The sequence below is a fragment of the Phyllostomus hastatus genome, unplaced genomic scaffold, assembly GCF_019186645.2.
Source record: "Phyllostomus hastatus isolate PE091 unplaced genomic scaffold, TTU_PhHast_1.1 phas_scaffold_93, whole genome shotgun sequence".
NCBI lineage: Eukaryota > Metazoa > Chordata > Mammalia > Chiroptera > Phyllostomidae > Phyllostomus > Phyllostomus hastatus.
The window spans coordinates 17,166,475-17,182,426 of NW_025334042.1; the positions used below are offsets into that span (position 1 = coordinate 17,166,475).

Here is a 15,952-nt window from a genome sequence, read left to right on the forward strand (position 1 = left end):
TATAACCACCCAAGCGAAGAAGATTATACAGAAAGAAAAAGAATACCAAAATACTATTAAAATAAAAAATGTCAGAAAAGTGAGAAAAAGATAATACAAATTTGCAGTAACTTGCAGGCTCAAAAAAAAAAAAGTGGGGGAAGCAGAAGATGGAATGCAGGAGAGATAAATTTGGAGTGGAAGGAATAATACTAGGGTGAAAGGAAGAGAAACATAAGGAATTGATAGATATAAAAATAATAAGTATTAAAAAATAAAGTCATTTAAAAAACAAGATAAAATCACACAATGAAACAACAACAGCCAATCCCCAAACAAACAAAACAACAAAAAACCTCTTGTTCGTTTCTAACTGGCTAAACCAGTTTTTCTTGTCTTGCTGGCTTCAGCAGGCTGAGGGGCGTTTGGAACGCTTTTTACTCTTCCCAGTCAGAACTCAGTCAGTCTCTCGAGTACTGTCCCCAGGGCTAGGAGCACGCTCTCCCCAGAGCCGATCAGATGCCTTCCCGCAGCACCCTTGGTGTGGGTATGGGCGCTCCCAAGCACGCCCTCTGGAGCTCACTGCCATGGTCTCCCAGGCTCTGGTGCCTCGCAGAGTGCCCGTGTCTTTTCCGGGTTCACAATGCAAGCTCCGGGAATCACAAGGGATTGCACCCTTCCCCCAAATTTCACGGCAGTGGACTCTATGTTCTCGGGAAGCACCTCAGTTTTTTCCGGATTCACGGTGTAAGCTCTGGGGATCTTGAGAGGTTGTGCCCTTCTCCCAATTTCCGTGCTGCGGGCTCCAGGAACCTGCAAAGCACTGTGTCCTTTCTGGGTTCATAGTATGAGAGTTGGGAATCCTGAAGGGGCACGTGCTTCCCTGAGTTCACCACTGCAGGCTCTAGAAACCCGCGAACACCCGTGCCCTTTCCTTGTTCAGGGCTGTGGGGTCTGGATCTTCCACAAAACCACACTCTCACTGGGTTGGGGGTGCAGGTGGCCAGGCTGCCCTTGGTTGCGCAGGCTGGGGCACTCACCTTTCCCAGGGCTAGACGTGGGTGCTCGCAGCCCCTTTGTGACTGTCTCCCAGTCTCACTCCCCACTTTGTGCCTTCAAGCAACAAGGCCTCTCCTGGTGCTGCTCAATCCTTGTTGTCTAGGGAGGGAGTGGTGACTCTTTTTATCTGCTCTTTAAAGAACAGGCATATGGGGATCAATTTCCTGAAGAAGCTAAACACGCCCTGTGGAGACAAGTTCAAAATGTGCAAATAAACCTCATTGTTGATAACTTTGAGAGTGAGTTGTACACATAAGGCTGAGGAGAGAAGCTCCTGAGAGACCATGATAAGTGTTCCATGAGAATATCTGCCACAGCCATGGGGTTTGTGAAAATGAGAGCAATGTAGTGAGGTCTCTGGAGGATTGGTATGCATGATCAATGTGTAGCATAGTTCCTAGTGTGCAGTGTTCCTATTATTTCTGTCATTAATAATCAAATTTGGCCAGTGCTCAAATCTGATATAAATGGATGTCACTTTTCAGTGGATTACAACAACCTTAATACCATGGAATCCTTCATTAAGATCTGCATACTTAATACTACTGAAATTAATACTCCATCCAGTCATCAACTAGAAAACATTTTGCTTTTATCAATTTGGCTAACATGTTTCACTATATGCATAGTTGTACAGTCTCTCAGGAGCAATTTGTCTTTACTTTTGCAAAAACAATAAATTTTCACTCAACTCCTCCTTGGGATATATCAATATCTCTGCCAGTACATATAATTTTAGAGAAAAGATCTTAACCATATCCCACTCATTCTAGGAACCAGGTATGACATTATATTGATAACATCCTCTTGAAAGGAAATTCAAATGATACACACACTCACATGGGATCTACAAACATTTGTCATAAAACTTTCCAGTTAAAGTTGGCCATTGCATCTTGTAAAATTGAAGGCCCTTCTACTTCAGTAAAATTACAAGACATTTCTCATCAGCCCAATGATGATTCATAGCTGATGCAGTAAGAAACCAACTTTTCTCTTTCATCAGCACTTCTTACTTTTATGTACACTCAACATTTACTGTTTATTTGGGTTTCAAAGCAAACATGTTCCTCCTTTACAAATTTTGCTTAAGTACATTATGCTGTTGGATTGAGGTGTACAATATAATGATTCAATATTGATATATTTTAAGAAATGATCACCACAATAAGTCTGGTTGACATCCTTCAACATACATAATTACAGAATATTTTTTTCTTCAGCTGCTGTTTATTGACATACAGGTGGGCTGTAGAGCAACAGGCCTGAAGGCAGGTGGAGTGGGGGAAATGAAGGTGGAGGGTGGAGTATTTGCCTGCAATGACAGCTGAGTCAAGTGCAGGAACAGAAGTGCACAACCAGGTGGGAGCGTGCAAGGCTAATGGGGTTGGAGAAACAAGTGTAGGCCAGATCCAGAGTCTGCTGGAACTGGAACCACTGCCTTCTCTAGCTGGCTGCCTCCTGACCCCAGGCTAGGCTTGGAGGTTCTCTGAGTATACAGTTCTATAGGAACTGGATGGACTGCACAAAGGAGGAGAAGCAGGAGCTGTTGCCTTCTATGTTAAGCTCTGGAGCCACCAGTCCTATACCTCTGTCCCTCTTGCTTGGGTGGGGCCATAAGATGGTCAGCCTGGCTCTGGGCTACCTCATCTGAGCAGTGTCTTAAAAATAGCCATGTTTTACAGGTGTTAATCTTCTCCCCTGGTGTCCCAGCCCACCAATGCTGCACTACAGGTGAGCCCTAAGTGAGCTCTACGAGCAGTGCTGGACTAATGGATGGGTTGGGGAAAGGGATGGGACAGGAGCTGGAGGGGCTCTGGGGCCCATCACGGCACAGGCACTACAGCATGGTGTTGGTGAAGCCAGAGCCAGGACACCACTGGTCAACACAATGACCCCATTTCTCTTTCTAGAAACCCTTGGGCCTCACCAGCATTCATGGCCAAGTCCACCTGGAGGTCCACATCCTCAGTCCAGGCCTTTTACACTGGGTCCTTACACACCATGGGGAGATGCCACAGTACAGGTGGGCCTGGCAAGCTGTCTGGTGATTATGGGTCACACCAATAATGGGGGTGTGGGGGTGGTACCTGGAGACCTCGTGAGCAGACCCACTAGACTTAGTGAGGTCCATTATGGCCCCACTGCAGCACTTTAAGGAGGCTTCCATGATACCCACAGCAGTGGCTTCTGTGGGGTCACTAGTAATGGGCATCAGGTGACATTATCACCAACAGTTCACTGGAGTTCCCTTTTCTCCACATTCTCGCCAGCACTTGTTTGTTGATTTATTAATGATAACCATTCTGACAGATGTGAGGTGATATCTCATTGTGGTTTTAATTTGCATCTCTCTATGAACATTGGGGTGCATAGGTTCTTTTGGATTGGTGTTTCAGGGTTCTTAGGATATAATCCCAGCAGTGGAATTGCTTGGGTCAAAAGGCAGATCCATTTTTTAGTTTTCTGAGAAAATTCCATACTGTTTTCCATAGTGGTTGTACCAGTCTGCAATCCCACCAACAGTGCCCTAGGGTCCCCTTTTCACCACAACCTCTCCAACACTTGTTTGTTGCTTTGTTTATGATGGCCATTCTGCCAGTGTGAAGTGGAATCTCACTGTGGTTTTAATGTGCATCTCTCTGATAGCTAGTGATACTGAGGATCTTTTCTTGTGTCTATGGATCCTCTGTATGTCCACCTTGGAGAAGTGTCTGTTCAAGTCCTTTGCCCATTTTTTAATTGTGTTGTTTGTCTTCTTAGAGTGGAGTCATGTGAATTCTTTATATACTTTGGAGATTAAGTACAATTTAAAATAGCCAAGTGTGGAAGCAACCTAGGTGCCCATCAGTAAAACTATGATTTGATGAATGGATCAAAAAACTATGGTACATTTACACAATGGAATTCTATGCAGCAGAAAGAAAGGTGCTCCTACCCTTTGTGACAGCATGGATGGAACTGGAAAGCATTATCCTAGGCGAAATAAGGCAGGCAGTGAAAGACAAACACCATATGATCTCACCTTTAACAGGAACCTAATCAACAGAACAGATGGACAAGCAAAATAGAACCAAAGACACTGAAATAGAGAACAGGCTGACAGTTACCAGAGGGGAGAGGGGAGGGAATTTTGGGAGAAAAGGGGTAGGCTTTACAGGAATAAGTATGGGGGACAGATGGATGGAAAGAAGGGAGGGGTGGAAATGGGAGGGAGGTGGGGAGGGCCGGGATGGGAGTAAAAGGCACAAAACTGTACTTGAACAACAATTAAAAAAAAGTAAAAAAAAATTGCATCTCTCTGATGGCTAGTGATGTTGAGCACCTTTTCATATGTCTATGGGCCACTGGGTTGTCCTTCTTGGAGAAGTGTCTATTCAGGTCCTTTTCCCACTTTTAATTGGATTGTTTGTGTTCTTGGTGTTGAGTTGTAAGTGTTCTTTATGTATTTTTGAGATTAAACCGTTGTCTGATGTATCATGGGCAAATATTTGCTCCCATGCTATCAGTTCCATTTTTATTTTGACAGCCGCTTTAGCAGAAGCTTTTTAACTTGATGTAGTCTAATTTGTTTATTTTTTCTTTTATTTCCCTTGCCCTAGGAAATATATCATAAAAAATTGTGCCATGTAAGGTGTCTGAAAATTTACTGTTTATGTTTTCTACTAGGCCTTTTATGGTCTTGTGACTTATATTTAAGTCTTTTACCCATTTTGAGTTTATTCTGGTGTATGGTGTAAGTTGATGATGTAATTTAATTTTTTTTTTGCATGTACCAATCCAGTTGTCCCAACACCATTTATTGAAGAGGCTATTTTTACTCCATTGTATGCTCTTGCCCCCTTTGTCAAGTATTAATTGACTATAGAGACATGGGTTTATTTATGGGCTTTACATTCTGTTCCTTTGATCTATGTGTCCTTATGCCAGTACCAGACTGTTTTGATTAAAATGGTATTGTAGTATAGTTTGATATCAGGTATTGTGATCCCTCCAACTTTGTTCTTCTTTGTGAAGATTGATGTGGGTATTTGGGGTCATTTTTGGTTCCATATAAATTTTGAAGTATTTCTTCTAGATCTGTAAAATATGCCCTTGGCATTTTAATAGAATTGCATTGAATCTATAGATTGCTTTGGGTAGTACAGACATTTTAATGATGTTAAATCTTCCAATACATGAACATGGTATATGCTTCCATTTATTTTTATCTTCCTCAGTTTCTTTCTAAAGTGTTCTATAGTTTTCTGAGTACAGGTCTTTTACCTCCTTGGTTAAATTCATTCCTATGTATTTTATTTTATTTTTTGCTGTTTTAGTAAATGTTTTTTTTTCTTAGTTTCTCTTTCTAATATTTCATTGTTGGTGTACAAAAATTCCTTCAATTTCTGAATAATGACTTTGTATCCTGTTCTTTTGCCGAATTCACTTATTAGGTTGAGCAGTTGTTTGGTGGTGTCTATAGGGTTTTCTAGGTCCACTATCATGTTATCTGCAAATAATGACAATTTTACTTCTGCCTTTCCATTTTGAATGCCTTTTATTTCTTCTTCTCTGATTGCTGTGGCAAGGACCTTCAGTACTATGTTAAAAAAGAGTGGTGAAAGCAGACATCCCTGTCTTGTTACTGACCTTTAGGGAAACACTTTTAGTTTTTACCCATTGTATGATGTTGGCAGTAGGTTTTTTTTGGTATGGTCTTTATTAAGTTGAGGTATGCTGCCTCTATTGCCACTTTGTTGAGTGATTTTTATCTAAAATGGGTGCTGTATTTTGTCAAATGTTTTTTCAGCATCAATTGATATGATCATGTGAATTTTGTCTTTCATTTTGTTTACGTGGTGAATCACATTTATTGATTTGAGAATATTGTACCACCTGTGTCCCTGGAAAAAATCCCACTTGATAATGGTGTATGTTCTTTTTAATGTACTGTTGAATTCGGTTTCCTAGTATTTTGTTGAGAATTTTAGTATCTATATTCATCAGCGATATTTGCCTGAAGTTTTCTTTCTTTGTTGTGTCTTTAGCTGGTTTTGGGATGAGGGTAATAGTGGCCTCATAAAAAGAGTTTGGGAGCCTTCTTAGAGGAAATTTTTCGTCTATTTTTATATCTCCTGAAAACTGGGAGGAAGAGAATAATGAGTTTTATCAGACAGAGTGATAACATGGTCATTTCTGTAGACATAGATCATCATCACTATTGTTCCTGGGAAATTTGGGGCTTAATCAGGGCATATCAGTCATAGCAAGAGAAGCAGCTAAGCACCGTATGATCATAAATTAATGCTGTCTACATTTCTTGGTTCTGTAAGTAATACTAGGTATATTGTTATAAATGTTTACTGCAGATTTATTCTCATATATTTCTGGGAATAGAGCTAAAAATATCAATACACGTATCAATTGTGGGAAGTAAGTGTAACAGAATGGGATTGTGAGCTTGACTAGTATATAGTTAGGGAAAAAAATGGAAATAGGGAATCCTTTTGTAATTTGCCATTCAGTAATCCTTTAGTTGTTTGAGACAGACACAACCCTTTTGAGTGTCTTTGAAGGCTTGTACCACCTGCTTGTTCCTTAGAGTAATAAAGGGATTCATTACTGGGGCCACTGAGGTGATCAGCACTGACACCATCTTATTAATAACTACTCCTTCTTTTGCAGATGGTTTAATATAGATAAAGATGCAACTCCCGTAAGTGATTGAAACCACAATGATATGGGAAGAACATGTAGAAAAAACCTTTTTCCTTTGCTGGGCAGAAGGGAATCTGAGAATGGTCCTGATGATATATGTGTAGGACATAATTACACACACCAAAGTGAAAATGAGTGTCAATACAGTGAGGACAAAGACATACTGCTCTATAAAATTTGTGTCTGGGCAGGTATCTTTAGGATGGTAGCAGCATCACATCCAAAGTGATCTATGACATTGGAGTCACAAAACTCAAACTCAAAGCCCATGCTGAATGGTGGGATGATGATGATTAGAGCAAGCATGTAACAGCCAATAAGGAGCTTGATACAGACTCTGTTGTTCATGATGGTCATGTAATGCAGGGGTTTGCAGATGGCCACGTAACGGTCATAGGACATGGCCGTCAGGAGAAAAAACTCAGCCACACCTAGGACAACAACAAAGAATAATTGAGTGGCACATGCATTGTAGGTAACAGTGTTGTCCCCAGATGCCATTGTGTAGAGGAATCTGGGAATGCAGACAGTTGTAAAGGAAACTTCCAAGATGGAGAAATTTCAGAGGAAAAAATACATGGGTGTTTTAAGCTGAGAATCCACGAAGGTGAGAGTGATGATGGTCAGATTCCCAGGAACGCTAAGTAAGTAGGTTAGAAACAAAAAGATAAAAAGCAGAATCTGTAGATTTGGGTCATCTGTTAGTCCCAGCAGGATGAATGTTGTTATTGCTGTGTAATTTTTCATCACTGATTCCTGACTATTGCCTGTCCTGTGCATAAAAATAAGAGAGAAATAGACTGTCAGCATGGAGCAGGTAAAAGTGTTAGCGAAGCCAAGATTTCATTTCACTTGTTACCTGGTAATTAAGAATGCTGTTGGAGTGATAGTTGATAATGAACCAGTAATGCTACCAGACCTGTGCTACTGAGCATTACACCACATACCAGCCAGAAGGGTCTTATTAAAGATTCTTGTTATTATATTGTTTAGTATTAAATCAACAGTAGAGGGATTTTTTTGATGAACAAGCCCAAAGTAATGAAGGTATTTTACATTACCTGTTGTAAACAGAAAAACTATGTGATCAAATCTGCATGCTTTGTCATGTCAAGACATTAATACCTCAGAGAGATCCAAGATGGTGGATAAATGAGTGGAGGCTTCACTAACCTTCTCTGAGGACCAATCTGGAATTATAATTAAATTGTAGAGAAGTCATCTGGAATAAACACCTGAATAATAGTGGGAGACAAGCCTTACAACCATGGACAGAGAGAAGAAACAGCCTCACCTCAACATGACTGGTATGGAGTGAGGAGGAGATGTGGGAGTGTTGGCTGGGCTCCCATGGGTGGCAGCTGAAGTGCCACAGGAATATTTCAGCAGCCAGAGGGTCCCATTGAGAAATGTGGGATGTAAACCCCAAGCTGGGCTCCCCAGTCTATACCACCAGAGCCCCAAAAGTACCCAGATAACATCCAGCTGTGAAAAGTGGCAGGGTTTCTCTCTGCCAGGAACAGACTCCTGGAGATGTAGAGGGGCTTTTAAAGGGCCAATTCATAATTTTTCATTTGTAGCCACTTACCCTAGGCTCTGGTAAAGGGGGAGTGCAGAGTAGACTAGAGATGCTTGAGGAGAGACTGGGGTTGGTGGCTTTGGGGAGAGAGCTGAGAAAGCGGCTGCCAGGATCCTGGTGCTGAGTCATTCCCTCAAATTGCAGGAGCCATCTTGTTCAGCAGACAACTACCCTCTGAGTGGCATCAACCTGAAGGGAAGCAATAACCCCCATCCCCAGGAGTTATCAGCCCCACCCTGAGGTGCTCAAGCCTGACTGCTGATTAGAGTGACTAGATTAACAACTGAAGGAGTAAGCCTTAGATGGTGGATGCCCAGTAGTTTCAAACAGGCTGCCTAAGGCTAGACTGTGGCACCATCTTACATTACCCGAGGCAGATCCAGAATGAAAAAGCAAATGAGGGAAGGGCCATCAAGGGACATTTATAAAGGACACATGGACAAAGCCAAAGGGGCTAGGTTCAAGAGTGGGAGGTGGGGATGGGTGGAGTGGAGCAGGGCAGAGCATGGAGATGGGAAAATGGAGACAACTGTACTTGAACAATGATAAAAATTTATTAAAACATAAATATGTAAATACATAAAAAACAGTAGTAAATACGAGATTCTATGGAGATGAAATCCACCTGTGTCATTTTCATGATTTATGATCTTTTCTCTCCTGCACAGTCTTTTAAGATTCATTTCTTGTCCTTCGAATTTGTGCATATTAAGTCACTAGATTCTATATTATAGTTTATTTCAATTCTCATATTGTGTTCTTCCCTTTTCCTACCCAATTGTAGCTTCTTCTTCCTCTTCTTATTTTCATTTCATTTTTTTCTCTCTTGCTACAACTTGTTCCCATTCCACACTCTTACTATTTCTCTACCCTTCAGACTCTCAAAACCATTTTTCTTGTCCTTGGCCATCTGACATTCTTTTTCCCACTCTGTGTTCTCTCTCTCCACCCTTATTAGTCTTTGCTCATTGGTGGTGCATAGGATGGTTGTTGTTGCATTTCTTCAACTTTAACTTTAGATCTTCACTATTTTGATTTTGCAAGTCTCAAATTTTACTGTTCTCTTACTTCATTCTGTCTTCCTTTTGACCTTTCTTGATCTCAAATTTTATTTTTTCCTTGTCTTAGCCTTGTTTTATCCCTCAGTTTTAGAATTCCTTCTCCCTCTCTCATCTCAGAATCACTTCTTGCTCTGGCTAGTGTAGCTTATGTATTTAATGAGGGCTGTGAAGCAAAGGGTCACAGGTTTGATTCTTAGTCAGGGCACACACCTGGGTTGTGGGCCAGGTCCCCAAGGGGGCATGCAAGAGGCAACCACACATTGATGTTTCTCTCCCTCTCTTTCTCCTTCCCTTACCTTCTCTCTAAAAATAAATGAAATCTTTATAAAATTACTTCTCTTTCCAGTAGACATCTCTTAAGCTTTTCTTTCTTACCCCCTCCTCTTACTCCCATCACAGCTATATTAATCTCAGCTCATTTGTTTGTTTTAGTGCTATGGTGGATCTTTTTCTCCAATTTGGTTCTTCTTTTAGTTGTTCATTTACTTAATTTTTCCTTTTTCTTTCTGTCTCTCACTTTAATAAAATTCTGTTTTATTACACTTAATACTGTGTAGTCTCCTTCTCCTGCTCTATTCCACCTTCTTCATTCCCTTTTTTATTTCTAATGTAAATATTACTTCCTTGCTGTCTTTGCCTTGCTCTGATTCCCTAATCTTATTGTTCCTCCCTCTACCCTCACACAATAATTTTATTTCAGTTAGTGATTTCATATTTTTCTCCTTTCTTCTAATAGTCTTAATCTCTCAACACCATTATTAATATTTGTATCCTTGCTGTTGATAGTGGGATTGTGGATGGAAGTTATTTTTGCCTGTGTGGGTTTATTTCCTGGGCTGTGTGGTTTTGTTCTGGTAGCACCTGCACAACCGCATATAAGATGTGGTGGGTGGAGTGTGTCTTAGTGAGCCAACCAGAGGGAAGGACCCACAAAAGAATGACCCAACTACAATAAAAACCCAATTACAACCAGACAGCCAACATAATTGGCATAAAGGGCATCTCATGAGCATCACCTTCAAGGGATCAAGGAGAGTGCACCTCTGAATCCCTCAGGTCTCCTACTATAGGATTTCATATCATGAAGTCAGGGAGACAAACAGATCAATTTAAGAAGCAAAAAGAAACAAAAGGAGTGTCCCCTAAAATGGGGAGACAAAGAAACAACCCTCAATTGAAAGGAAAAGGTGAATCCCCAGAAAGAATGCTAAATGAAATAGAGGCCAGTAAACTATCAGACACTGAGGTTAAAAATAATAGTTACAAGGAAGCTCAATGAATTCAGTGAGAACTACAAAGAACCACAGGAAGCTGCAAGGAACTTACTGCAAACTACATCAGCATGAAAAAGGATGTAGAAACTATCAGTATGAGCCAGGAGGAAATGAAGAATAGAATTCCTGAATTGAAGAACCCAGTAGAAGGAATTAAAAGCAGGCTAGATGAAGCAGAGGATTGAAACAGTGAGCTGGATGACAAGGTAGAAAAAAATTCCCAGAAAGAGCAAGGAAAGGGAAAAAGACAAAAAAGAATGAAGAGAATTTAAGGGAGCTGTATGGAAATCTGAAACATAATAATATGCATATAATAGGTATACTAGAAGGAAAAGAAGAGGAGCAAAGCATAGAAAACCTGTTTGAAAAACTAATGATGGAAAATGTCCTTACCTTAGGAGAGAAAATGTCACACAGTCCAGGAAGCACAGAAGGTCCCAATCAAGATAAACCCAAAGAGGCTCCCTCCAAGACACATCATAATTAAAATGACAAAATTCAAAGACAAAGAGAGAATCTTAAAGGCAGCAAGGAAGAAACAGAAAGTAACATACAAGGGTGCTCCAATAAGGTTAGCAGCTGTTTTCTCAACACAAACACTACAGGCCAGAAGGGAATGCCAAGAAATATTTAAGTAATGAGAAGCAAGGACCTGTAACCAAGACTGCTTTACCCAGCAAGGCTCTCATTTAAAATGGAAGGCAAAATATGGAGTTTCCCAGACAAAAGCAGGCTAAAAGAACACATCTCCACAAAGCCAGCACTGTAAGAGATGCTAAAGGGACTGTTTTAAGAAGATGAAGAAAAAGAGAGAGAGGGGGGAACACAATAGCAAAGGGAAAAATGGCAATGAACAAGTACCTCTCAGTAAGAACTTTAAGTGTAGATGGATAAATGCTCCAACCAACACATAGTGTAGCTGCATAGATAAGAAAACATTTCCCACATATATGCTGTCTCTAAGAGACTCAACTCAGAAGAAAAGACCTACAGAGACTGAAAGTGGAAGGATGGAAGAAAATATCCCAAGCAAACAGACCTAAAAAAAATAGAAATACTTATATCAGATAAAATAAATTTCAAAACAAAGGCCATAAAGTGAGACAAAGGAGGATAATATATGCTAATTTATTGAAAAATCCATCAAGATACAACCCTTGTAAACATATATGCACCCAGGATAGGAACACCCAAATATATAAGGAGAATCTTGGAGAACTTAAAGAAAGACATCAACAGCAATGCACTCATTGTAGGGAATTTTGACACCCCAACAATGGATAGGTCTTCCCAATGAAGAATCAATAAGGTATTGTGGCATTGAACTACACTTAGGTTCAAATGAACTTAACTGACATATACAGAACCATTTACCCCAAAGAAGCAAAATACATGTCTTTTCAAGTACATATAAAACATTTTGAAAGATAGGCCACATGGTAAGTCACAAAACAAAGCTCAGAAACTCAAGTAAATTGAAATCATATCAAGCATCTTCTTGGATCACAATGGCTTGAAACTAGAAACCAACCTGAAGGGAAAAACCTCAAAAACAGTCAAATTCATGGAGACTGAATAGTATGCTTTTAATGGAGAAACTGTACTTGAACAACAATAAGACAAATTGAAAAATAATGAATGGGTTAACAGTGGGATCAAGGACTAAATCAAAAAGTTTCTGGAAAGAAATGAAAATGAACACACAAGAACCCCAAACCTAAGGGACACAGAAAAGGCAGTCCTGAGAGGGAAGTTCATAGTAATATTGGACTAACTAAAAGATAGAAAAATAATGGGGGAGAAGAGGGGAAGGGTCATCAAGGAATATGTATAAAGGACACATGGAGAAAAGCAAATGGGGTAGGATTGAGGATGGGAGATGGGGATGGGTGGGATGGTGGAGAGTGGTGGTGGGGACAATGGAGACATCTGTACTTGAAGGACAATACAAAAAATAAAGAAAAATTTCAAATAAACAACCTAACCCTACATCTACAAGAACTGGAGGAAAAACAACAAAGCCCAGAGCAAGTAGAAGGAAGGAAATAGTCAAGATCAGAGCTGAATTAAATGGCATAGAAAGTAAAAGAACAGTTCAAAGGATCAATAATTCCAGGAGCTGGTTCTTGAAAAGCTAAACAATATCAACAAGTGTTTCACCAGACTCATCAAGAATCAAAGAGAGAGGACCCAAATAAATGAAATCCAAAATGAAAGAGGAGAAATTATAAGTAGTTTCACAAATACAAAGGATTGTAAGAAATTAGTATGGACAATGATATGTGAAGAAATTTGACAACCTGGGTGCAACTTGCCGCGGCCAGCGAGGCAGTGGGTTCGAGACGCGCAGTGACGGACTGAAAAGAGAGAGCGACCAGTTGCTCTGATGGCAAAAGGCAAGTTTATTGAAAACTCCTGTCATTATATAGTGAGATGTTCTAAAAATAGAATGCTTGCTACGCGAAGAGAGTCTTTGTTCAAGAAAGTTTACACACCCCTTCAGGTCACGTACAGAACATCCTGATTTAGATTAACTCCAAGGACACGACGCACCGCCCCAAGGCGCCGGCACCTCCCCGTCCTTCTCTTGGGAACAATCCGATAACAAACAAGGCCGGGGTAGTGTCAGGTCACCTCCCCGAGGCCAAGGAACAGGCCCAAGCATCATTCTCACAATGCAGGACCCTAACTCTTGACCCCTTCCTGGGGGCTTGGTTCCCCACATCTCCCCCTTTCTTGTTTAGGACAATTAAGGCAGATATTCCTGCAATGAGCATTCCTACGAACCGTTTTGTGCGGGCCAACATTAAGTCATTAACCTTTTGGATGATAGCAAAACCAGGGTCCTCATACCAAGGGGTGGAAAGGTTAACAGGTACAAAGGCAAAAGAAGGTTGTTTCAATACAGCAAATGAACTAACATTCATAGATAGATTAAGGCAGTTAGTTAGATAGCACTGATCACAGGTTAGGTTATATACAGTATTATGAGAGACCTGCAAGTCTCCAGCGATGAACGCGAAAGGGTCGGGTACACAAGCTATCACAGAAACATTCTTCTGATTTCCAGACCAAGAGATGGCGTCCTGAGCTCCTATGTGCATCCACTGGACCGCTCTCTTTGCTACGGTAATATACTGAAGAGAGGCCACAGCTTTCCACAACATAGTCTGATAGGTTCTATTGTTTTTGGTCCAAATTCCGTAGAGAAGATTTTGAGGCCGCAACGAGCCGCTGCGAAAGTCACTCCAGTCACAAACCCCTTGGTCGCAAACTGTTTGATTGAGATGGCAAATCCTCCAGGCCGGTCCCCATTGGCTGGGCGATGGGGGTCCGACTTCTGCAAGTTGGAATGTCGGCAGGGGGAGTTCCTATGCCAATCGTGGCGGAGGTATTGTTGCGTTTCAAATACAGCATATCAACACCCCAGTGAGTCCCATTACTAAAGTCACTGTCCCAGTCCTCATACCTCTGGATAAGAGTACAGTTTTCCAGAGAGGTGGAGAAGCAAAGCGGCTGCGTCGTAGATATGCCTGAATAATTGACCATCGCACTCACTGGTATCACGTGTCCGACGGAAGGGGTGCCCAGTACCTGGGTGTTGTTGACATAAACTGGAATGAACTCGTTGTCTTCCCAAGTGACTGGGTGCATGACGAACACAGCGTTCAGGCAGCCAACGAGGAGTCTCAGCGTCTGTAGGAAAAACACACACATACCCTCTTCCCCATACTAATACTGGGTCTGGGCCATGGCGTGACCCGTCAATGGGATCTCTCCAATAAACTTGTGGGTATTGACTCATACGTGGGCTCCAATGACGGTCAGCTGCAGAGCGCCCCCGGTATCTAGAGTGAGGAAATTTAAAACGAAAAGGGAATGGGCTAACAGTAATTTCGGGGACCGAGGATCATACCATCTCCCCCCTTTTAATTTAGTAAGCTGGTGTTTCAAAGTAAGATGGGCGCGTTCAACAAGTTCCTGGCTCTGTGGATTATAAGGGATACCGGTTTTGTGAATAATTCGAAAAGAGAGACAAAAATCGTGGAAAGTACGGCTGGTATAGGCGGGAGCATTATCAGTTTTCAGTACACGAGGGGTTCCTAAAATGGCAAAACAGGAAAGGAGGTGAAGAATAACGTTACGGGTGTTTTTGCTGGGAAGGGGTGTAGCGCATAAAAAATGAGAACAGGTGTCAATCGTAACATGCAAATATTGAAGTTTCCCGAAGGAGGGAAGGTGGGTTACATCCATCTGCCAGAGATCGTTAGGGCGAAGGCCCCTAGGGTTGACGCCAAAATGAGGAACAGGGGATAAGGGAGCACAGGAAGAGCATGACTTGACAATCTGTCGTGCGGCATCCCTGGTCAAGCGGAATTGATATCGTAACGAGCGGGCTGACTGATGGTGAAGGGCATGAGAATCCGTAGCTTGCTGTACCTGTGACAGATAGACTTGTGTATGAAGATCAGCAAAATGATTACCTTGCGTAAGAGGACCAGGGAGCCGGGAGTGACCTCGAATATGTCCGACAAAACAAGGGGAAGAACGAGATTGAAGGAGGGATTGAATTGTAAGGAATAATTGGAAAAATAGTAGGGTTGTGAGTATGGATCAGAGGGACTGTTTCAAGGACAGATAAGGCACTGAACGATATATTGACTGTCAGTGTAAAGATTGATTGCCTGCTGAAAAAGCTCTAACGCGCGGGACACTGCATAGAGCTCAACTTCCTGTGCAGATGAAAAGGAGGTGGACTATACAAAAGTTTTATCAGGAGTAACTAAAGATACTCTGCCATTAGAGGAGCCGTCAGTGAAGAGAGAAATGGCTCCTGCGATGGGGTCACTGACGACAACCTTAGGAAAAATGAAAGAGGCAACGTGCTCGAACTGTAGAATCTTGTCATGCGGGAGGTGATGAGCTATTTCACCTGCAAACCCTTCAAAGGCAAGAGCAAAGGAGTCATTAAAATTCATCAACCAAGAATATTGCTCTGCAGTATAGGGGATAATAATTGTGGGAGGATCCCTGCCTAGGACTTGTATAGATAATTTACGGCCTTGCTGAACGTGCTCTGCCACCAGGATAGGGTAGGAAAGAAGGGCTTTCTGCGGGGTGGCGGAGCCATGGAGCCATTGCAAAACACCCTGTTGGTAGAGAGCGCCTGTTGGTGTCAGCGAGGTGGGAATGATAATTAACTGCCAGGGCCGAGCGCGGCGACGGTCTCGGCTTCCTCGGCCCCGGGATGCGGCGAGCGCTGCTGCCGGGGGGGCTGTAACACTCGGGAGGGCGGGCCC

The 15,952-nt window shown here is 41.8% G+C and overlaps 1 pseudogene; it reads right to left on the bottom strand.

Annotated features, from left to right (window-relative positions):
* Positions 1 to 1,696: 1,696 nt before the first annotated feature.
* LOC123812587 lies at positions 1,697 to 7,485 on the bottom strand (annotated as a pseudogene).
* Between the last annotated feature and the right edge of the window lie 8,467 nt (positions 7,486 to 15,952).